Source organism: Ranitomeya imitator, chromosome 6, assembly GCF_032444005.1.
Source record: "Ranitomeya imitator isolate aRanImi1 chromosome 6, aRanImi1.pri, whole genome shotgun sequence".
NCBI lineage: Eukaryota > Metazoa > Chordata > Amphibia > Anura > Dendrobatidae > Ranitomeya > Ranitomeya imitator.
The window spans coordinates 493,906,187-493,931,338 of record NC_091287.1 but is presented as its reverse complement, the minus strand read 5'-3'; positions in this window follow the sequence as shown (position 1 = coordinate 493,931,338).

Sequence of the window (25,152 nt, the reverse complement as noted above, 5' to 3'; positions counted from 1 at the left end):
GAGCAGGTGCGAGGGTTTCCCAGAGCACTGAAGTTTATTGGGGCACAACATTTTGCCCCCTGCCTATCCCACATGCTACCTCCACTGTCTAGTAATCAGCTGATCAGCCTGCAAGTGTTGCTTCTTATTTCAGTAATATATCATTGGAGACTATATGGTCACTACATTCCCCCTATGCATCTGCTAAGTGTTTTTTGACAAGTTCATGCATTTCTGGGGATATTCTCTTTTTGATTGTTTTTATTGTCATTTAGTGTGTTTTGTACTTACTAAAATTATATTTTTGCACTATGCAGGTAAGCTTGTCCATAGGTAATCTCTTTTTCTTGAAATCTATCTTCTATTTTGATTACTGATGTATCATCCGCTTTTAGGTAGTAGTAGCTATGCGTCTCATCTTTTGCTGTAATAAATAATTCTACTCTACCACTGTATCTGTATGAGTTGTGGCAGTGCCTAAAAGAAAAATTTTGCTCTACCGATGTGGCCAGGCTTAAAAAATAACTATTCCTTTAAGCCTCTCTGCTTACTCTGCACTGTACTAAAAAGCCAATGTGTACTCTGCACCCCCACCTGTGGGAGTACTGTGCCAAAAATCCTCTGTGTACTCTGCAGCCCTGTCTGTATGAGTAGTGGGCCTACAAAATAATTAAACTGTGCCACTGTGTCTGTACGAGTAGGGAGCCTAAAAAAAATCATTGTACTCAACCGCTGTATTGGTACGAGTTGTGGCTGTGCCTAAAAATTTTTTTACTCTACTGTTGTGGCCAGGTCTAAAAAAATAACTGTGCCTTTAAGCCTCTGAGTGTACTCTGCACCGATATGTGTGGGAGTGCTGTGCCCAAAAGCTGCTGCTTGTAGTCTGCAGTTGTGTCTGTACGAGTAGCATGCCTAAAAAATACTTCTAGTCTGCAGCTATCTCTGCCATTTGTGGGCCATAAAAATAATGATACTCTACCGCTGTGTCTGTGTCAGGGATGGCCAGGGCCATAGTTGTGGCTGAGACTAATTGTTTACACGCACCCTGGCCTCCCTCCACATGCACACAATGTCCCTTTTTAGCGTACCTTCAGCTACATCATCTGCACCGTCAGGGTCCCATCTGAGTGGCCGAAGTTCTGCTGCTGGTGTTGTTGCACAAATAGAGACAGAGTTCACGTTGAACTTAAAACAGATAACTTTAAGGTACTGCACTTTTCCTAAGTAACCATATACATTAAACAGCATATACATCGAGACAATATATAAATATATGTATGTAGCAGCGCTAGATACGGCATCTTAAAAACAAAAATATACAAACAGTTAACCGGGATATGTTTGGGCCACAAGACCATTTTAATGACCCCCTTACATCTGTACAAGTTGTGTGCCTAAAAATTAATTGCAGTCTGCACCCGTGTGTGTGCAAGCAGTCTGCCTAAAAATATATATACTCTGCCGCTGTGTATGTATGTGTTTTGGGCCTAAAAAATAATTATACTTTACCACTATGTGTATACGAATTGTGGGCCTAAAAAATAATTATACTCTACACCCGTGTCTGTGGGAATACTGTGCCAAAAAACCTGTTTGTGTACTCTGCACACGTCTCTGTGGGAAGTACTCTGAAAAAAGCCACTCTGGGGATACTCTGCAAAACAGCCTCTGTGGCTGTGCTTTGCAAAACACCCTTTTTTTGTTTTATTTTAATTTGGCAAGAACCCAAAACATTGTGAATGGATAATAGAAGAAACAAACTGTGGTGGAGTCTAACAATGACTGGATGCTGCTGGTATTCTTCTCTATTCAGCCAAAGATATGGATAAGTCCCGTGGGATCCACGCCTGGTTCATTTTAATAAATGTGACATTGCCCACTTTGGCTGTGGACATGCGCCTGTCTGTGTTCACACCTTCTGTCGTGCTAAACACACATTCCGGGTCTCCAAATTATACTCACCTGTCAGCCGATAATCCATAATGCTGATGTACCACAACAGCCCCAACTCTGCTACATCTGGTTGCCTTGTTGAGTGGTGACATCAGTAATGTTACCGCTCAGCAAGACAACCAGATGACACCGAGCTGAGTGTAAGAACACGGCTGCGTGTGACTGGCGCTATCCTTAATGATTTCTCCGCCAGTCACACGCAGCCGTGTTCTGACGCTTAGCTCAATGTGAGTTGGTTGCTGGGCTGAGCAGTAACATGACAATGTCACCTCTCAGCAATGCAATCAGATGTAGCAGAGTTGGTCCTCGACGTGGGACATCAGCATTATTTGTTATCGGCGGACAGCTGAGTATAACTTTCATTTTTAATTTTTACGTTAATAAATGGGAAAAAGGAGATTTGTTGGGGAGTATTTTGTTCAATTAAAGAGCTTTTTCTGTGTGTCTTTATTACTTTTCAATACAAGGTTAGTAACGGGGGTGTCTGATAGACGCCTCTCCATTACTAACCCTTGTGATGATGTCAGTGAACATAAAACAGCTGACTAGTGATGAGCGAGTGTGCTCGTTACTCAAGATTTCCAAGCATGCTCGGGTGTTCTCCGAGTATTTTGGGCATGCTCGTAGATTATGTTTTTTGTCTCCGCAGCTGCATGATTTGCGGCTGCTAGACAGCCTGAATACATTTGGGGATTCCCTAACCAGCAGGCAATCCCCGCATGTGATCAGGTTGTCTTAACAGCTACAAATCTTGCAGCTGCGGAGACAAAAACATAATCTAGGAGCACGCTAAAAATACTTAGAGAACAGCCAAGCATGCTCGGAAATCTCGAGTAACGAGCACACTCACTCGTCACTATAGCTGACATCAACGCCAAAACCATTACCCCACTTGCCAACACACATGGGCAAGTGGGAAAAGCTAAGGTTATGGGTAACACCCCAGGTAACCGGTTGTTACAGTGATGTTGCCTTCCCTTTGGGGAGAGTAATATCATGCTTGGAGGCAATGGCGTTCTCTTTACCAGGTAAGGCATCCACACACAACACATTCCAAATCCTGGCCAGGAGGGGGAGCTCAGGACCCGGATTCAGGGGAGCTTCCCTGAGCTATATGTATCCTGACCTGGAGGAGGAGTTAGGACAGTCTGATAGAGACACTGAAGGAGAAGGAAGTCTGGAACTGAGAGCAGACAGAGAGGCCGAGCAGCCACAAGGGAGCTGCAGCCTCTTGAAGGAGTGAGAGAACCCGAAGGGTTGTATGTGGTGGAGCTACAGAGGGAAGGAACAAAGGAGAGAAAGGGCTCAGAGGGAACTGCGATCGGATACCCTCAGAGCCAGAGTGCAGCAGCCGGGTACCGGGAGCCCGAGGCTCTTGTGGAACGCTAAGACACAGAGCAGGGCCAAGAATTGTATGTGTTATGGCTGGCAATCAGGCAACACAGCGTGCAGTAATCAGCGCACATACAGAGATCTGGCAATAACCCAAAACAATAGGACGAGCTCTGAGACGTGGAATCTCTGTAGACTGCAGTACCTGATCTATCCTCACACAACTGGAAGCAGCAGTGGATTGCGCCTATCAACTACCTATGCAACTCGGCACTGCCTGAGGAGCTGACTAGCCTGAAGATAGAAATACAAGCCTGACTTACCTCAGAGAAATACCCCAAAGGAATAGGCAGCCCCCCACATATAATGACTGTTATCAAGATGAAAAGACAAACGTAGGAATGAAATAGATTCAGCAAAGTGAGGCCCGATATTCTAGACAGAGCGAGGATAGCAAAGAGAACTATGCAGTCTACAAAAAACCCTAAAACGAAAACCACGCAAAGGGGCAAAAAGACCCACCGTGCCGAACTAACAGCACGGCGGTGCACCCCTTTGCTTCTCAGAGCTTCCAGCAAAAGATAATAACAAGCTGGACAGAAAAAACAGAAAACAAACTAGAAGCACTTATCTAGCAGAGCAGCAGGCCCAAGGAAAGATGCAGTAGCTCAGATCCAACACTGGAACATTGACAAGGAGCAAGGAAGACAGACTCAGGTGGAGCTAAATAGCAAGGCAGCCAACGAGCTCACCAAAACACCTGAGGGAGGAAGCCCAGAGACTGCAATACCACTTGTGACCACAGAAGTGAACTCAGCCACAGAATTCACAACAGTACCCCCCCCTTGAGGAGGGGTCACCGAACCCTCACCAGAACCCCCAGGCCGACCAGGATGAGCCACATGAAAGGCACGAACAAGATCTGGGGCATGGACATCAGAGGCAAAAACCCAGGAATTATCTTCCTGAGCATAACCCTTCCATTTGACCAGATACTGGAGTTTCCGTCTAGAGACACGAGAATCCAAAATCTTCTCCACAATATACTCCAATTCCCCCTCCACCAAAACAGGGGCAGGAGGCTCCACAGATGGAACCATAGGTGCCACGTATCTCCTCAACAACGACCTATGGAATACATTATGTATGGAAAAGGAGTCTGGGAGGGTCAGACGAAAAGACACCGGATTGAGAATCTCAGAAATCCTATACAGACCAATAAAACGAGGTTTAAATTTAGGAGAGGAAACCTTCATAGGTATATGACGAGAAGATAACCAAACCAGATCCCCAACACGAAGTCGGGGTCCCACACGGCGTCTGCGATTAGCGAAAAGCTGAGCCTTCTCCTGGGACAAGGTCAAATTGTCCACTACCTGAGTCCAGATCTGCTGCAACCTGTCCACCACATAATCCACACCAGGACAGTCCGAAGACTCAACCTGTCCTGAAGAGAAACGAGGATGGAACCCAGAATTGCAGAAAAATGGAGAGACCAAGGTAGCCGAGCTGGCCCGATTATTAAGGGCGAACTCAGCCAACGGCAAAAATGACACCCAATCATCCTGGTCAGCGGAAACAAAACATCTCAGATATGTTTTCAAGGTCTGATTGGTTCGTTCGGTCTGGCCATTAGTCTGAGGATGGAAGGCCGAGGAAAAAGATAGGTCAATGCCCATCCTACCACAAAAGGCTCGCCAGAACCTCGAGACAAACTGGGAACCTCTGTCAGAAACAATATTCTCAGGAATGCCATGTAAACGAACCACATGCTGGAAGAACAAAGGCACCAAATCAGAGGAGGAAGGCAATTTAACCAAGGGCACCAGATGGACCATTTTAGAAAAGCGATCACAGACCACCCAAATGACAGACATCTTTTGAGAAACGGGAAGGTCAGAAATGAAATCCATCGAAATATGTGTCCAAGGCCTCTTCGGGACCGGCAAGGGCAAAAGCAACCCACTGGCACGTGAACAGCAGGGCTTAGCCCTAGCACAAATTCCACAGGACTGCACAAAAGCACGCACATCCCGTGACAGAGATGGCCACCAGAAGGATCTAGCAACCAACTCCCTGGTACCAAAGATTCCTGGATGACCGGCCAGCACCGAACAATGAAGTTCAGAGATAACTTTACTAGTCCACCTATCAGGGACGAACAGTTTCTCGGCCGGACAACGATCAGGTTTATTAGCCTGAAATTTCTGCAACACTCTCCGCAAATCAGGGGAGATGGCAGACACAATGACTCCTTCCTTGAGGATACTCGCCGGCTCAGATAACCCCGGAGAGTCGGGCACAAAACTCCTAGACAGAGCATCCGCCTTCACATTTTTAGAGCCCGGAAGGTATGAAATCACAAAATCAAAACGAGCAAAAAATAACGACCAACGGGCCTGTCTAGGATTCAAGCGCTTGGCAGACTCAAGATAAGTAAGGTTCTTATGATCAGTCAAAACCACCACGCGATGCTTAGCACCCTCAAGCCAATGACGCCACTCTTCGAATGCCCACTTCATGGCCAGCAACTCTCGGTTGCCCACATCATAATTACGCTCAGCAGCAGAAAATTTCCTGGAAAAGAAAGCACATGGTTTGAACACTGAGCAACCAGAACCTCTCTGTGACAAAACCGCCCCTGCACCAATCTCAGAAGCATCAACCTCGACCTGGAACGGAAGAGAAACATCAGGTTGACACAACACAGGGGCACAGCAAAAACGACGCTTCAACTCCTGAAAAGCTTCCACGGCAGCAGAAGACCAATTAACCAAATCAGCACCCTTCTTGGTCAAATCGGTCAATGGTCTGGCAATGCTAGAAAAATTACAGATGAAGCGACGATAAAAATTAGCAAAGCCCAGGAATTTCTGCAAACTTTTTAGAGATGTCGGCTGAGTCCAATCCTGGATGGCCTGAACCTTAACCGGATCCATCTCAATAGTAGAAGGGGAAAAGATGAACCCCAAAAATGAAACTTTCTGCACACCGAAGAGACACTTTGATCCCTTCACGAACAAGGAATTAGCACGCAGTACCTGGAAAACCATTCTGACTTGCTTCACATGAGACTCCCAATCATCTGAGAAGATCAAAATGTCATCCAAGTAAACAATCAAGAATTTATCCAGATACTCACGAAAAATGTCATGCATAAAAGACTGAAAAACAGATGGAGCATTGGCAAGTCCGAACGGCATCACCAGATACTCAAAATGACCCTCGGGCGTATTAAATGCCGTTTTCCATTCATCTCCCTGCCTGATTCTCACCAGATTATACGCACCACGAAGATCAATCTTAGTAAACCAACTAGCCCCCTTAATCCGAGCAAACAAGTCAGAAATCAATGGCAAGGGATACTGAAACTTAACAGTGATCTTATTAAGAAGGCGGTAATCAATACACGGTCTTAGCGAACCATCCTTCTTGGCTACAAAAAAGAACCCTGCTCCCAATGGTGACGACGATGGGCGAATATGTCCCTTCTCCAGGGACTCCTTCACATAACTGCGCATAGCGGTGTGTTCAGGTACGGACAAATTAAATAAACGACCCTTAGGGAATTTACTACCAGGAATCAAATCGATAGCACAATCACAATTCCTATGCGGAGGAAGGGCATCAGACTTGGACTCTTCAAATACATCCTGAAAGTCCGACAAGAACTCTGGGATGTCAGAAGGAATGGATGACGAAATAGACAAAAATGGAACATCACCATGTACTCCCTGACAACCCCAGCTGGTTACCGACATAGAGTTCCAATCCAATACTGGATTATGGGTTTGTAGCCATGGCAACCCCAACACGACCACATCATGCAAATTATGCAGTACCAAAAAGCGAATAACTTCCTGATGTGCAGGAGCCATGCACATGGTCAGCTGGGCCCAGTACTGAGGCTTATTCTTGGCCAGAGGTGTAGCATCAATTCCTCTCAACGGAATAGGACACCGCAAAGGCTCCAAGAAAAATCCACAACGTTTAGCATAATCCAAATCCATCAGATTCAGGGCAGCGCCTGAATCCACAAACGCCATGACAGAATATGATGACAAAGAGCACATTAAGGTAATGGACAAAAGGAATTTGGACTGTACAGTACCAATAACGGCAGAGCTATCGAACCGCCTAGTGCGTTTAGGACAATTAGAAATAGCATGAGTAGAATCACCACAATAGAAACACAGTCTGTTCAGACGTCTGTGTTCGTGCCGTTCTACTTTAGTCATAGTCCTGTCGCACTGCATAGGCTCAGGCTTACTCTCAGACAATACCGCCAGATGGTGCACAGATTTACGCTCGCGCAAGCGACGACCGATCTGAATGGCCAAGGACATAGACTCATTCAAACCAGCAGGCATAGGAAATCCCACCATTACATCCTTAAGAGCTTCAGAGAGACCCTTTCTGAACAAAGCCGCTAGTGCAGATTCATTCCACAGAGTGAGTACTGACCATTTTCTAAATTTCTGACAATATACTTCTACATCATCCTGACCCTGGCATAAAGCCAGCAGATTTTTCTCAGCTTGATCCACTGAATTAGGCTCATCGTAAAGCAATCCCAGCGCCTGGAAAAATGCATCAACATTACTCAATGCAGAATCTCCTGGTGCAAGAGAAAACGCCCAGTCCTGTGGGTCGCCGCGCAAAAAAGAAATAATAATCAAAACCTGTTGAATAGGATTACCAGAAGAATGAGGTTTCAAGGCCAAAAATAGCTTACAATTATTTCTGAAGCTCAGGAACTTAGTTCTGTCACCAAAAAACAAATCAGGAATCGGAATTCTTGGTTCTAGCATCGATTTCTGATCAATAGTATCTTGAATCTTTTGTACATTTACAACGAGATTATCCATTGAGGAGCACAGAGCCTGAATATCCATGTCCACAGCTGTGTCCTGAAGCACTCTAATGTCTAGGGGAAAAAAAAGACTGAAGACAGAGCTAAGAAAAAAAAATGATGTCAGGATTTCTTTTTTCCCTCTATTGGGAATCATTGGTGTGGCTCCTTGTACTGTTATGGCTGGCAATCAGGCAACACAGCGTGCAGTAATCAGCGCACATACAGAGATCTGGCAATAACCCAAAACAATAGGACGAGCTCTGAGACGTGGAATCTCTGTAGACTGCAGTACCTGATCTATCCTCACACAACTGGAAGCAGCAGTGGATTGCGCCTATCAACTACCTATGCAACTCGGCACTGCCTGAGGAGCTGACTAGCCTGAAGATAGAAATACAAGCCTGACTTACCTCAGAGAAATACCCCAAAGGAATAGGCAGCCCCCCACATATAATGACTGTTAGCAAGATGAAAAGACAAACGTAGGAATGAAATAGATTCAGCAAAGTGAGGCCCGATATTCTAGACAGAGCGAGGATAGCAAAGAGAACTATGCAGTCTACAAAAAACCCTAAAACGAAAACCACGCAAAGGGGCAAAAAGACCCACCGTGCCGAACTAACAGCACGGCGGTGCACCCCTTTGCTTCTCAGAGCTTCCAGCAAAAGATAATAACAAGCTGGACAGAAAAAACAGAAAACAAACTAGAAGCACTTATCTAGCAGAGCAGCAGGCCCAAGGAAAGATGCAGTAGCTCAGATCCAACACTGGAACATTGACAAGGAGCAAGGAAGACAGACTCAGGTGGAGCTAAATAGCAAGGCAGCCAACGAGCTCACCAAAACACCTGAGGGAGGAAGCCCAGAGACTGCAATACCACTTGTGACCACAGAAGTGAACTCAGCCACAGAATTCACAACATGTATGTAATTGGCCCACACCACACCTGAGACGCAGCAGAACCTGAAGAGCCTGGGGCATGATAGAGCCCCTGTAAAATGGCTCAAGCTGCCCGTCATGAAGGTACCTGTCCCAGCACAGGGGAAAGAACAAGGACCTTGTTAGAAAGCTTCAGGCAGCAGGGACCTCACAAAACAGCGCAAGGAGGAAAGCTCACGGACCTCAACTGGGAAGGAGATTCTCCCATTGCCTCCGAGCCAGCCGGACCACAGGACACCTGTACTTGCTACCCTGGACTGTGGACTACTACCACCAGTAAACCAGGTAAAGACTTTACAACTCTGCGTCCTCCACTTATTCGTCGGCATACACCATCCTTGCCACACACTTTACCCTCTTGCTGCAACAACATCACCCCAGAGGACCCCTTTAAGAAGTGTCAGTCCCCACTGACTGAGCACCACAGGTGGCATCACGAACAATAGACTTTATCCACAATTTCCCTTAAAAGACCTTTCCCCTTTAATTGGGCATCCAGGGCCACAGACCAGGTCGCAGCCACCATGACATCTCCTTTAAGTGCGACCGGACCCAGTACCGAGTACCCCATATCCCAGGTGGGTGACTCATATGCGTCATTTCCCAGGCTTTGGCCCTTCCCAGCCTATTTATATCAGCCCGCAGCTGTCTGTTTAGCCTTTGTTGATTATTGAATATAGTGAAGACCCAACCTAATTATTTTTTTGGGTGGACCCCACATTTTAATAACCAGTAAAGGCTATGCAGGCACCTGTGAGCTGATATTAATAGGCTGGGAACCTTTATAGATATTGGCCCCTTCCCGGAATAATAATACCAGCCCAAAGCTGTCTGCTTTCCCTCAGCTGCTTAGTAAAAATAAAGGAAACCCCAGACCATTTTTTCTTTTATTACGTAAATACATGTACAGTAAGCTAAACACACACTGCACTAATTATCTCACTGTCACAGACATATTTCTTACTATGCACAGGCAACGGCTGGTGAATACTCTCATCAGTGTATGCCTGGTCTCGCTGCTATCAAATGAGAGTAGTATTCATCAGCCGTCGCCTGACTAATGGTCACAGCTGCTGGCTCAAACACTATAATCTGTGTGACAGCGTGGACACCGCAGCGCTGTGACCGGCGATAATGTCAGTAAGGATAAGGCCGATCAGAGGTGGTGTTTCCTGTGCTGTCACACAGATGACAGCTCAGGAATCGCTGGATGTTCAGGCGCCCCATTCATTTGAATGGGGTCTGGGTTCAGGATGGAGTTTGGGTACTGTTCTGCGGGACAGTCACCACCATCAGTTTTTTAAAACCGCCACAGGCCAGAGCAGCAGCATTTCAAAGGTCAGGAATTTGAAAATGCTGTCATTCAAGACCATGGCTTGTGGGTGTGTAGGGTGGTATTTCCTCTTTCCCTCGAGGGTTTAGTGATGGAGAGCTGAACACATACAAGGGATGGTGTGGAGATGCTTGGTGACACTGGTTGTGATGGTTGGTGCTGTCATATCGTCTATTTGCAGGGAGGCAGGGGGCCCTGTTGATTGTGAGTGGGAGGAAGAGGCAGAGACTGAAGCAGAAGAGGGAGCAGGAGGAGGTTCAGATCTCTCATGCTTTTTAAGGTGTGTACTTCACTGCACCTCGTTCTTGGAATTCGGATGCCTCATCATGCAGCTGGTGCTCAGGTTCAGAACAGGTTCTGAAGGAACAGAGTGAAAACCAACCAGCTGTCCTCTCTTTAATTAAATAAAAACCACAGCCCCAGATTGCTTAATGGTTGGTAACTTCTTTATCAAGCAAAGCTCGAGATCTCACTTTCTGATACTGCATGTTGCCACCATAGGGGGTTCTCGGCAGATTCTTTGCATGCCAGGATCACCTAATCAGGGAGTTCTGTGAGCTTCATTACAGACACGTTATGTGTCCAGCAACTTCTATGTGAGATCCTACCCTAAAACCAGTGACAGATGAAGTGGAAATCTTGTAACAAAACCACCAGAGGACAAGTGGAACATTTCAGGCAGCATAAGAAAAAAGCATTTTTGGAAGTTGATGTGTCGAAAGCCTGAAAAAATGGGCACATTTAAGGCAATCTTGCCAATTTTAAAAAAGGCCATATTTTGATGCCTAGACAATTGGTTCAGAGCATTTAAAAAATAGAAGGTCTTGTGGTTTGCTATCAGTATCCAGTGGATAATATGTGGCCCAAGAAAATACACTTAATGAACAAATGACAGGGTAATGGGAGCCCCTAACTTCTCGCACATGGGGAATGAGGTCTAGCCGTACTGGTCTTATCCCACAGAGGAGATATTGTACCACAAATTACTGAAAAAAAGTTAATGTTGGCTATAATACAAAGGTGTCAGAACATAAAGTACATTACAGTTTGCTGTGTGTGGGGAATGCATAGCCACAGACTTATTATAATGCCTATGCTGATCTCAGTCCACCACCAAAAGTGCCTATGATGGGCGTATGAGCATCAGAACTGGACCATAGAGCAAGGCAGAAGATGTCCTGGTCTGATGAATCATATTTTCTTTTACATTATGGTGAAGGCCAGATGTCTATGCTTTGCTTATATAAAAAAAGGATGACTTCAGGATGCACTATGGGGAAGAAGGCAAGGTGGCAGAGGCAGTGTAATGTGACCCATGCCACCCACCTAAACATTGTTTAGATCAGCTTGGCCACTTCATGGCAACAATATTCCCTGGTGGCAGTGGCTTTTCTTTCAGAAAGCTAATATGGCTTGCTACCATGCAAATATTGTAGCTTTGAGGAACCTGTTAACTAAGCCTCTAAATTCACCTAGATCTCAATCTGATAAAACAGTTGTGGGATGGGATAGAAAAACAAGTCCGATTCATTGAGGACCCACCTCACAACACACAGTAAGGACTTAAGGTAGGTGGGTACAACAGTTGAGCATGTGCAACAGATTTTTCTGCACCAAAAAATTGTAGAGTGCAGTATTTTTTACTCTTGAGAAAAGCCTTGATAAAAAATACGGTAAAAACACAGTGTGTGAACAAGCCCTTAAATGGGTTTTCCACTTTCAGGAAACTGGACCTCAAATGTTTTAAGATCCCTAAAATGTCACACCAGGCAGATATTATCACTTCCCAGATCCAGCCCCAGCTCTCCACCACAGTTCAGGTCTTGGAGTTTGGTCTGCAGCAGTGAAGTCATCACCACTGTACCAAATCACTTAGCAGCCATTTTGGTGCCACACAAAACAGATCCCATTTGGGAGACTTGTGGAGGCAGACTATGCCTTGACAAGTTTATTTTAGCAGGACAAGTGGATCAACTTGGCAGATGGTTTTTAATTTTGATAAACCAATGTAGATCAGCCATAGTTTGTTTATTTGAAAAGTTGTCTTTTTGGTATTTTTTTTGAGCACCTAAAATCCCCGAGTTTAAAAGACACCTGCTTCTTCACTTGGTGTTCTTGGAGTCATGCACCAACAGTGTCGGACTGGGGTGACAAGGGCCCACCAATAACATTTACTTTGGGGGGCCCACTTTTCACCTGCATGCAAATATTATACTACCTTCGTTCACAAATTTACCTATATCTCTATATAATAATAAACTGGGTAGCGTGGTTAATGAATGATGAGATGCTGCTTTTTCTGTACAGAGTGAACCAAGTGAATTATGCCAAGTACTGCCCATACAGTGGGGTTGGGGCCCAAATGTACACAGGGGCCCACCGGGGGATTCCCCTGTTACCCTGTGGGCAAGTCCGAGCCTGTGCACCAGCATCTTGCATCTTGTGAATGAAGAGCAAATACACTGAGCAGTGAGACAGGACACAAGAGGCAAAATATTAATATACATTTTAATGTGGTGTATTTATGTATTTATGGCATTGGTGGCAATTTGAGTAAAGGTGAAGATAGACTTTAAGGAAACTTTTTGTAAGTTGATATAAAGATGTCCGGTAATAATAATATCGAAAGCTAAAAGCATCTAGAACAGGTTGGCTGAACATTTTGTGTTTCTCGGTGGAATCTCAATCTAACTTATCACCCTAACGTTAAAGTTAATTTTCAAGAATATGATGGCTTTGAAATAGAGAAATCCGACTTTGACATCCCTTCATCTGCCAGAATACAGCAATATACAACAACTTAATTTCCAGTTATTGATGTTGATTGCTAAACTGAAGTGAAAAATTCAAGATTTCTCCCAGCATTATGATGGATGTCGAAAAACAAAAATAATTTCAGAAAACTGCTTTAAACTTAAAAACAAATCTAATGGAAAATGCCATGTTTTATTCAGAAGGGCCCAAAAGTGCACAGCAATAAAAGATAAAGCATAGCTGATAGCATTACCGTCAACAACGATAAAAGGGAAATATCACATCAGTGCTATTTAGACGGAGATCATTAATGGCCTTTAGCTGTGGAGAGATGTGCCCAGCAGGACATGCGTGAGATCTTTACATGAGAAGATAGCCAGAGGACACTAATGTCCTAGCTATCGCAGGGACAACTCTGACTACACAATGAAAATGATTTTTCTCTTTATTAAAAGGGTATTTGTCAACTCTCGTGAAATGTCTATTATAGTAAATCCATGTGTACCCTATGAAATAGGAACATCATGTTTTATTACTATGCTGTGTGCTGCTCCTCTCTTTATTCCTCCTGGAAATGTATAACTTAATTAACAATTGGGCCGGTTGTATTTCTCGTCTTTATTGGACAATGTCAGAGAGCGTAGGAACATTCTCTATCGGTGCTGACAGCGTGGAAACATGTGTGGACACAACAAGGGCATTTTAATTTCCATTTGTCAATATATTCATACATTTATTGAGTCAATAACCGGGGAACCGAACATTGCAGGGTTGTAAGAAACATTCTTTTTTCATGGGGAATTAAAGTATTTACTAAATGGATATGTCAGGAGAGGTGATGGATCTTCTTCAGGATAGGGTAACATGAGTGTCATTATCTCATCTGAGACAACTGGGTCAATTAGGCCAATCTCACTGATCAAGCTCCGATCAAAGTGTGAGCATAGTGTGATCCGATTCTCTTGGATGAGGAGACAGAGAATAAAATGTCTCCATCTTCCTCACTCTGTCATGGAATTCGAACTGCACTCATAGGTCAACCGATGATTTCCACTGATTCATTGACTTGCATGGCTGAGTGAGATCCAAATAAAATATTGGATCAAACTTGGGCATGCTGCAATTTTATTCCTCAGACAGACTCTGCAAAATGGGACATGTGCACAGCCCCATAGAATAACATGGGGATGAGTTTCATTTGTCAAAACTGTCAATAGCACTCGACCAATTATTACGGTCACCTGCGCGAGCCATTAAATGTATAAATCTAGTAGATCTTATATGTAATTGGATGTGTCACCTGCAATCATAATCTTTAATATTTCAATAACTTTTCCTAGAAAAATTATTTTAATCAATAATTTGGAAAGTCAGGCAGTCTGTTATTTTTTCAGGCAAAGCACATCTTTAGTGATTCACTACATATATAGGATATCTTACCTAAATATCCAATCATCCATGTGTCTGTAGAGATAACTTATTAGTCCTGTGATCACAGCAGCAATGGCAAAATTATTTGGCCCACGATCCCAACTCAACAGCTCAACATCTAGTAAGTTCCCTCTATGGACATATGGATCATTTGCATTTCCTTATTTAGTTAAGATAGTCACATCTTTCTCTTGATATGAAGAAAGTAAAGGGCTGTAATAATTTAACTCTTCCCCCTTTTCTATCCTATATTTTTTGAAAAATTGAGGGTGCGACTAGTGTTTGAGCAAAAAAGCTGTTATGGGAATAGAGGAACCACTGTGCCATGGTCCTTGGAGACCCTGGAGCGGCGTGACTAGGTGATCACCTGACTTTTCACTAGAGTCCTTGATGGTGGGGTTAAGCTTGGCTCCCAATGAACACCAGATGCTACTCCAGGACAGACCACGAACGTATGGCAGCTAACCACCAAGGGGCTGGTAGCTGGTATGGCTCGGTAGGAGAGTACAGCTGATACAGGTTGGCATGGAAGGAACACAGAAACCACAGATGCAGATAGGCAGTGGCAAGTGCGGACAGGTCCGGCTAGTATACAGACTGACACGGATGGTGCAGGCAGGTCTGGCTGGTATACAGACTGGCACGGCAGGTGCAAGCGGGTCATGCTGATATACAGATTGGCACGACAGGTGCAGGTGGGTGTGACTGGTTTACAGATTGGCACAGATGGTGCAGGCGGGTCCTGCTGGTATACAGATTGGCATGATAGGTGCAGGCGGGTCTGGCTGAAATAAAGACTGACAAAGCAGATACTGGCATGGAAGTTACAGTAGGAACGGACAGACACTAACGAAACAAGTGGACAGAGTCCTGAGAACTACTAAGTGTGTTGGTAAGCTAACAGTATTTCACAGGCACCTTCATGCAGGGGGAGATGCCTTAAATATTAAGTGTCTCCCAGCCATTTTGGATACAGAACTTCATTCTCGTATTCAGTTGGTATGTTGCAATTGTGGGTTTTCAAGCCCTTTAAGTAGCCAGCTTCTCTCTTTGCAGATTGAGAGTGATATGTTAAGGATAGAGGTACTTCAAGTTTTTCGGGAGCTAGCAGATTTGTACAGGTAAAGACCAGTGACTGGAACGCAACTTCATTGCCCTCAGAAGTTCATTCAACGCCCCTTGGAAGAAATGTGGCGAAATGGCATCATCAGGGTGCAAGGCATCCTTTCCTAGGACCCATCTCTGATTGATCACTCTGTTCTTTTAGTCACCTCTCTCTTGCTATCCTCCATCTCTGTCTCCTCTCTCTTAAGCGACACCCACATCATGCAGTATTGCTCACATTAGACCTTAGGTCTTTTCTCTTCTCAGACTAGGCCCTTTCTGCCATTTTGACAGGAAACTGTCTCTTTTCCATTCAGCTTAGCCCCTCCTACCCTGGGCTAGACCCAAACTTAACTCTAACTGTCCCTGCCAAGTACCTGTTGCTGGGCAGGATACAGCTTCATCTCTAGCAATACAGATTATTACACACACATACAGTACATCATAACACATTGCAGCAATACACACGTCTTCAAGGGGGAACATGGGATGCATTTACATCTCTTTACAAGATTGTCAGTGGATTACTCCTCATTTCCAATAGAAAACACATGGATGCTTAATTGAGCCAAGCATAGTTAGTGACTGTTACGCTTGTGTTTGGACTGTTTATCGTGAGCGTCGATTGTAGTCCCACTGTGCTGTGGACCGAGGAGAGCCTGGAGGGGCATAACTAAGTGTCACCCCAAGACTGACCCAGGATGCAGAGCAACTGACAAAGAGTCTGGGGAGGCGTGACCAGGTGCTAAACCAAGAATGACCACGGTCACATGGCAGCTGACCCCTCAATGAGATATGAAGGTGCTGACGGACACGACTGCTATATAGGCAGGTAGGTGTAGAACCCAGTTCAGACAGAATCAGCTTCGGTGAGAACTAGGTCTCTGGCCAGTGGTGCTGAACCGCAAGTGCGAACAGACAGGGAACTGCAGATGTGGACAGACCGGGAACCACAGACACCGACAGGAAAGACAGTACTGTGTTCACAAAGAGTAGACAGGGTCAGGTACACACAGGACGCATACAAGGATAGGTACGAACAAGACAGACTGGGACAAGTTCACACAGAGTACTTACAATGACGTAGCAAGTGTACTCAAAAAACACTAATGTTGCACTCGCTCAGACACTGCAGGTTTCAGAGATAGGAACAGGTTCAGATACTGCAGGTTTAGGGAAATATCTAGACGCAGGTACAGATTCAGGGCTCAGGCCTGGATATTCAGGCCCCAGGGTGGCAGAAACAGGAAAGATAAGATATTATTATTATTATTATTTATTTATATAGCACCAATGATTCCATGGTGCTGTACATGAGAAGGGGTTACATACAAGTTACAGATATCACATACAGTAAACAAACTAACAATGACGGACTGATACAGAGGGGCGAGGACCCTGCCCTTGCGGGCTTACATTCTACAGGATTATGGGGAAGGAGACAATAGGTTGAGGGTTGCAGGAGCTCCGGTGTTGGTGAGGCGGTAGCTCCGGTGTTGGTGAGGCGGTAGCTTCAGTAGTGATGAGGCGGCAGCGGGATCAGTGCAGGCTCTACTCTTTCCTGAAGAGGTGGGTTTTCAGGTTCCGTCTGAAGGATCCGAATATGGTTGATAGTCGGATGTGTTGGGGCAGAGAATTCCGGATGATGGGGGATATTAGGGAGAAGTCTTGGAGGCGATTGGATGAGCAGCGAATAAGTGTGGAGGAGAGAAGGAGGACTTGGGAGAACCAGAGATTACATGAGGGAAGATATCGGGAGATTGGTTCAGAGATACATGGAGGAGACAGGTTATGGATGGCTTTGTAGGTCAGTATTAATAATTTGAACTGGATACGCTGAGGGAATGGGAGCCAGTGAAGAGATTTGCGGAGAAGTAGCGAGGAGAGAGATGAATTAGTCGGGCAACAGAGTTAAGGATGGACTGGAGAGGTGAAAGGATGTTAGCAGGGAGGCCACAGAAAAGGATGTTGCAGTAGTCAAGGCGGGACTATATAGATATAGATACAGGGTTCAGGGTACATACCTGGGTATTCAGCCCCCAGGGTGACAGAAGCACGAGAAGACCTGGCAACTCAGCAGATGCACAAACAAACTGAAAGAGAATGTTGCTCAGGCACCTTCCAACATGTGGAGGTGCCTTAAGTACCAAGTGCCTCATAGCAATAGGCTGGGGACACACATGTGCACACTGTTTCTTTAAGAATCAGGAATTGCAGGTGCGGCCACCCTCAGGATGCAGCCAGGAAGTATGCACAGCAAGCAGAGGGCACAGATCTTGCAGCATACAGCAAGCAGAAGACAAAGAACTCATTGCACCGCCTGGAGTAGTAGGTCGATGTCCCTGCATGGTGGGGGATGGGAAGCCATGCAAGGATGCCGGCAGTGATGTTACAGTGACATTGGGAGAACCAGTTGCTAAGATGACAGTTATCTAAGGTTTTTGGTCAGTAAAGGAAATCTGTCATCAGGTTTTTGCTACCTCATCTGAGAGCAGCATAATGTAGGAAAAGAGAGCAGTTTTCATATAATCAGAGTTTTCTCTGCTCTAGATGTAATTTAGAAATCTGATTCCACCCATACCACAGCTTTCTATGTACATTGTATATTGACAGTAAGCTGCTAATCATTGCTGGGGGCGTGGGTCAACAAGTTCTCACACCAACACCAGTCCGAGCAGTGATAATCTCATGCTGATAAAACACTCATTGTATTGAAACAACACTACGAAGCCTAGTAAGTGACATATCACTGAAATCAGTGTATCGGCTCCTACTTTATGCTGCCATCAGATTGTGCAGCAAAAGCTTGTTGATAGATTCCCTTTAAGAGCACAGTGAATTTGTATCCCTGTTATCACTAGTAAAGCTACTGACAGTTGGACCTTTCTCCTGCAATGTCCACTACAGGACTAATAAAATGATAGTGATATTCTGGCTCCACTCTCACATTAGGAACAGGACAGGTGCACAGATACCTGTTAATCAATCATACACACGACCTGGCAGCTTTCAATAGGTGTGATACTGACAAAATGTGAAAGTGAGCGGAGCTGGAATCTCCCTTCTTTTTTAATATTTAACCATGTATTATATGGTTCTGCTATGTCTTCCCAAGCAGAATGTTTCCATCTTCTAGACTTTCTCAAGCAATCACTGCATATTAATCCAATCCATAATTAAAATTTTATGAAAAGTGAAAATCTCACATTTTGAGTTAACCCTGATATTGTTTTCATTTTCGTTTGTCACCAACTGCTTTGCGGATCTTAATTAAGCTAAAATGCCATTAGTTTAAAAAATAATAAAATAAAAAACTAATTAAATTGTGATAAAATGGATTTAATCAAAGATAGGAGAACTTAATTAGAGACAAAGACTATATTATACACTTCGTTTTTATCATTAACCACACAGGGCAGCTGTAGGGAATTTAATCTATCTTAAAAACAGAAGAATAATACAAGGAGCTCAGAGATAAAGGGATTGCCTAGAGTCAGTGGCGTAACTACCGCGGTCGCAGCGGTCGCCAGTGCGACCGGGCCCGGCAGGTCAGGGGCCCGGTCCCGGCAGGCAGGCTCGGACTGGCAGTGCCTCCCCCCGCTCCAGGGCCCCCCCCGCCGCCGCCGCTGCCGCTGCCTTGAATACTCACCCTGCTCCAGCGATGGTCTCGGCTTCTGCACTGCAGCTCGTTCCTGCTTGAGCGGTCACGTGACACCGCTCATTAAGATCATGAATATGCGCATATTCATGATCTTAATGAACGGTGTCACATGACCGCTCAAGCAGGAAGAAGGTGCTGCGCCGGCGCCGCCGCCTGGAGTCGGGACAGAGCGCGAGGGATGTCGGCACGGCCGTGCAGTGGGAAGACAGGTGAGTATGAGGGCCGGGGGGACGGGGGATGAAGGAGGACATAAGCCGGCGCGCCGAGCAGGAGCGGAGAGATAAGCCTGCATACAGGGGGGAATATAAGCCATGCAGGGGGGAATATAAGCCATGCAGGGGGGGATATGAGCCATGCAGGGGGGAATATAAGCCATGCAGGGGGGGATATGAGCCATGCAGGGGGGGATATGAGCCATGCAGGGGGGAATATGACTATGAGCCATGCAGGGGGGAATATGAGCCATGCAGGGGGGAATATGAGCTATGCAGGGGGGGATATGAGCCATGCAGGGGGGAATATGAGCCATGCAGGGGGGAATATGAGCCATGCAGGGGGGAATATGAGCCATGCAGGGGGGAATATAAGCCATGCATACGGGGGGGGGGGGGGAATATGAGCCATGCATACAGGGGGGAATATAAGCCATGCATACAGGGGCGGAATATGAGCCATGCATACAGGGGGGGAATATGAGCCATGCATACAGGGGGAGATATGAGTCATGCATGCAGGAGGGGTAATATGAGCTATGTATATGGGATAGGAGGGAGATGAGCCATGCATACAGGAGGGGGGTCATTATACAGTATTGAGCATCATGTGTGGCCGTTATACAGTATGGAGCATCATTTGTGGTCATTATACAGTATTGAGCATTATGTGGGATCATTATACAGTATGGAGAACTGTGTGGCCATTATACACTATGGAGCACTATGTGTGGGTGGTCATTATACAGTATGGAGCACTGTCTGGCCATTATACAGTATGGAGCAATGTGTGGCCATTATACACTATGGAGCATCATGTGTGGCCATTATACACTATGGAGCATCATGTGTGGCCATTATACACTATGGAGCATCATGTGTGGCCAGTATACAGTATGCAGCATCATGTGTGGCCATTATACAGTATGCAGCATCATGTGTGGTGGCCGTTATACAGTATTGAGCATCATGTGTGGCCATTATTCTATGGGGGTTACATTGAGTTGTATGGCAGGGCTGCAGGGGGGGGGCCCCATTTGGAAGTTCGCACCGGGGCCCCTAACTTTGTAGTTACGCCACTGCCTAGAGTTGTAAAAAATTAGCCTAAAAGTAGCAAAAGTGATTAAATAAGAAGTAGAGCTTACCTGTTAAAGTGGATCCTTCACAAGAAGTCACAATAAAAACAGCAATCAATACTCAATAAGTTCCTTAGACCTGATGAGACTGTTTTTTACTTTGAAAATCCATGTCAAAATCTCTGTTAATACTGTATCCTGATATTAAGAAAGCCAAGTTATATAAAGAATGAAATAGCTCAGAAGTCCAAGTTACTCACTCTCTGTCCACCCATACGGATGAAGGATTGTACGGCCATACTGCCTTGGATTTTCAAAGTAAATACATCATCCTGAGATATTTTTTTAGTACTGAATGCAGTTTATTTTGTGAAATCTGGTGATAGATTGGTTTTAAATCGCCGGCAGCTACAGCATGACGCATTAGTCGAAAAAATATAAACACAGTGGCCAGTCTATTAGGCTGAATATCTAAGTACTGGCTATGACTATGCTCTCTGCTCATTCTTCTTAACCTTTCTGCAGCTTTCGACACTGTTGGCCACCCTCTCCTGCTCTCTAGGCTCCAGTCACTAGGCATTAAGGACACTGCTCTCTCCTGGTTCTCTTTCGACCTTTCTGACCGCTCCTTCAGTGTTCTGTTCTCTGGCTCCACTTCATCTCCTCTTCCTCTCACTGTTGGGGTACCTCAGGGCTCAGTCCTTGGCCCCCTTCTGTTCTCCCTCTACATAGCCCCAATTGGACAGACCATCAGCAGATTTAGCTTTCAGTACCATCTTTATGCTGATGACACACAACTATACGTCAGCCCCTGACCTTACCCCCGCTGTACTACAGAACACCACTGACTGTCTGTCTGCAGTCTCCAACATCATGTCTGCTCTCTATCTGAAACTCAACCTCTCCAAAACTGAACTTCTTCTGCTCCCGCCATCTACTAATCTCCCTAAATCTGACATTTCCCTCTCCGTGGGTGGCACCATAACACGCCGGCAGCAGGCGCGCTGTCTGGGTGTTATGTTTGACTCCGATCTCTCCTTCACCTCCCATATACAATCTCTTTCCTGCTTGTGCTGCTTACACCTAAAGAACATCTCTAGAATCTGCCCTTTTCTCACCATGGAAACAACAAAAACCCCTCACTGTTGCCCTGATCTACTCCTGCCTGGACTACTGTAACGCTCTACTAATTGGCCTCCCCCTTACTCGACTTTCCCCTCTCCAGTCCATCCTTAATGCAGCAGCCAGGGTCGTCCATCTGGCTAATCGTTAATCGGACGCGTCCGCTCTTTGCCAGTCGTTACACTGGCTGCCGATTCATTACAGGATACAATTCAAAGTACTTGTTCTCACCCACAAAGCTCTCCACAGTGCGGCCCTCCTTACATCTCCTCCCTCATTTCTGTCTATCGGCCTAACTGACCACTGCGCTCTGCAAATGACTTTCGACTAACCTCTGCACTAATCCGTACCTCCCACTCCCGACTCCAAGACTTCTCCCGCGCTGCGCCAATCCTCTGGAATGCTCTACCCCAAGATATTAGGACCATCCACAATTTTGATAGTTTTAGGCGCTCGCTCAAAACACATTTGTTCAGAGCGGCCTATCACATTCAGTAATCAAACTCATTTTATGTTTGTGTGTGTGTAGCCCATTCACTATCTCCATCTATCCCCCACTCCCTGAAGATGGCTGGACCATCATTGTAAATACATCATTGTAAATACACACCTGTGCTTTGTATCTCCCCACCTCATTGTAGAATGTAAGCTCTCACGAGCAGGGTCGTCTTATTTCGCTTTAATTATTGAATTGCTAACGTTATTAAAAGAGGTCTGGATACACATGATGAGAGCATTATACTGCCTCTGTACAAATCCCTAGTTAGACCGCACATGGAGTACTGTGTCCAGTTTTGGGCACCGGTGCTCAGGAAGGATATAATGGAACTAGAGAGAGTACAAAGGAGGGCAACAAAATTAATAAAGGGGATGGGAGAACTACAATGCCCAGATAGATTAGCGAAATTAGGATTATTTAGTCTAGAAAAAAGACGACTGAGGGGCGATCTAATAACCATGTATAAGTATATAAGGGGATCTAACACAAAACTCAAAAAGCCTAGAATAAGTCCGTAGCCAGGAGTGCAATTGTATATCTCCTCCAGTATCAAAGTCCCAATCATTAGGGTAATTCAGGGAGCTCCAAAGAACATGCAAAACCAGAGAATGGAGCAACAAGATCCCAATAGACATGATATTATTTAAAATATGCAAATTTTATTACACCAAATATCAATACATAATATAATATAAACACAAAAGAATATATAATAGGCATATAGCCAAAGGAGCATGAAATCTGGAGGGAACCGATGGGAAGCCCAGGGAACTAGAGAGAGTGAAACTGTCACATCCAGGGTACAACCAGGAAGACCACCAGATTAAATCACATAGCGTTGGAGACCCCAATACAGTAGTCCATGGCATAGTATATCACTATCCCCCGCCATCCTATCAATATACATAATCATGTGATGTGATCAAGCTGGCTTACCCATCATATCAGGATGCCTCTCTCCGGTTCCACAGGCAAACCCCCTTTTTTTTTTTTTTTTTTTTTTTATTTAACCCCTTCAAGACCCAGCCTATTTTGACCTTAAAGACCTTGCCGTTTTTTGCAATTCTGACCAGTGTCCCTTTATGAGGTAATAACTCAGGAACGCTTCAACGGATCCTAGCGGTTCTGAGATTGTTTTTTCGTGACATATTGGGCTTCATGTTAGTGGTAAATTTAGGTCAATAAATTCTGCATTTATTTGTGATAAACACGGAAATTTGGCGAAAATTTTGAAAATTTCGCAATTTTCACATTTTGAATTTTTATTCTGTTAAACCAGAGAGATATGTGACACAAAATAGTTAATAAATAACATTTCCCACATGTTTACTTTACATCAGCACAATTTTGGAAACAAAATTTTTTTTTGTTACGAAGTTATAAGGGTTAAAATTCGACCAGCGATTTGTCATTTTTACAACGAAATTTACAAAACCATTTTTTTTAGGGACCACCTCACATTTGAAGTCAGTTTGAGGGGTCTATATGGCTGAAAATACCCAAAAGTGACACCATTCTAAAAACTGCACCCCTCAAGGTACTCAAAACCACATTCAAGAAGTTTATTAACCCTTCAGGTGCTTCACAGCAGCAGAAGCAACATGGAAGGAAAAAATGAACATTTAACTTTTTAGTCACAAAAATTATCTTTTAGCAACAATTTTTTTATTTTCCCAATGGTAAAAGGAGAAACTGAACCACAAACGTTGTTGTCCAATTTGTCCTGAGTACGCTGATACCTCATATGTGGGGGTAAACCACTGTTTTGGCGCACGGCAGGGCTTGGAAGGGAAGGAGCGCCATTTGACTTTTTGAATCAAAAATTGGCTCCACTCTTTAGCGGACACCATGTCACGTTTGGAGAGCCCCCGTGTGCCTAAAAATTGGAGCTCCCCCACAAGTGACCCCATTTTGGAAACTAGACGCCCCAAGGAACTTATCTAGATGCATAGTGAGCACTTTGAACCCCCAGGTGCTTCACAAATTGATCCGTAAAAATGAAAAAGTACTTTTTTTTCACAAAAAAATTCTTTTAGCCTCAATTTTTTAATTTTCACATGGGCAATAGGATAAAATGGATCCTAAAATGTGTTGGGCAATTTCTCCTGAGTACACCAATACCTCACATGTGGAGGTAAACCACTGTTTGGGCACATGGTAAGGCTCGGAAGGGAAGGAGCGCCATTTGACTTTTTGAATGAAAAATTATTTCCATCGTTAGCGGACACCATGTCGCGTTTGGAGAGCTCCTGTGTGCCTAAACATTGGCGCTCCCCCACAAGTGACCCCATTTTGGAAACTAGACCCCCCAAGGAACTAATTTAGATGCCTAGTGAGCACTTTAAACCCTCAGGTGCTTCACAAATTGATCTGTAAAAATGAAAAAGTAATTTTTTTTCACAAAAAAATTCTTTTCGCCTCAATTTTCTCATTTTCACATGGGCAGTAGGATAAAATGGATCATAAAATTTGTTGGGCAATTTCTCCCGAGTACGCCGATACCTCATATGTGGGGGTAAACCACTGTTTGGGCACTCGGCAGGGCTCGGAAGAGAAGGCGTGCCATTTGACTTTTTGAATGGAAAATTAGCTCCAATTGTTAGCGGACACCATGTCGCGTTTGGAGAGCCCCTGTGTGCCTAAACATTGGAGCTCCCCCACAAGTGACCCCATTTTGGAAACTAGACCCCCCAAGGAACTTATCTAGATGCATATTGAGCACTTTAAACCCCCAGGTGCTTCACAGAAGTTTATAACGCAGAGCCATGAAAATAAAAAATAATTTTTCTTTCCTCAAAAATGATTTTTTAGCCTGGAATTTCCTATTTTGCCAAGGATAATAGGAGAAATTGGACCCCAAATATTGTTGTCCAGTTTGTCCTGAGTACGCTGATACCCCATA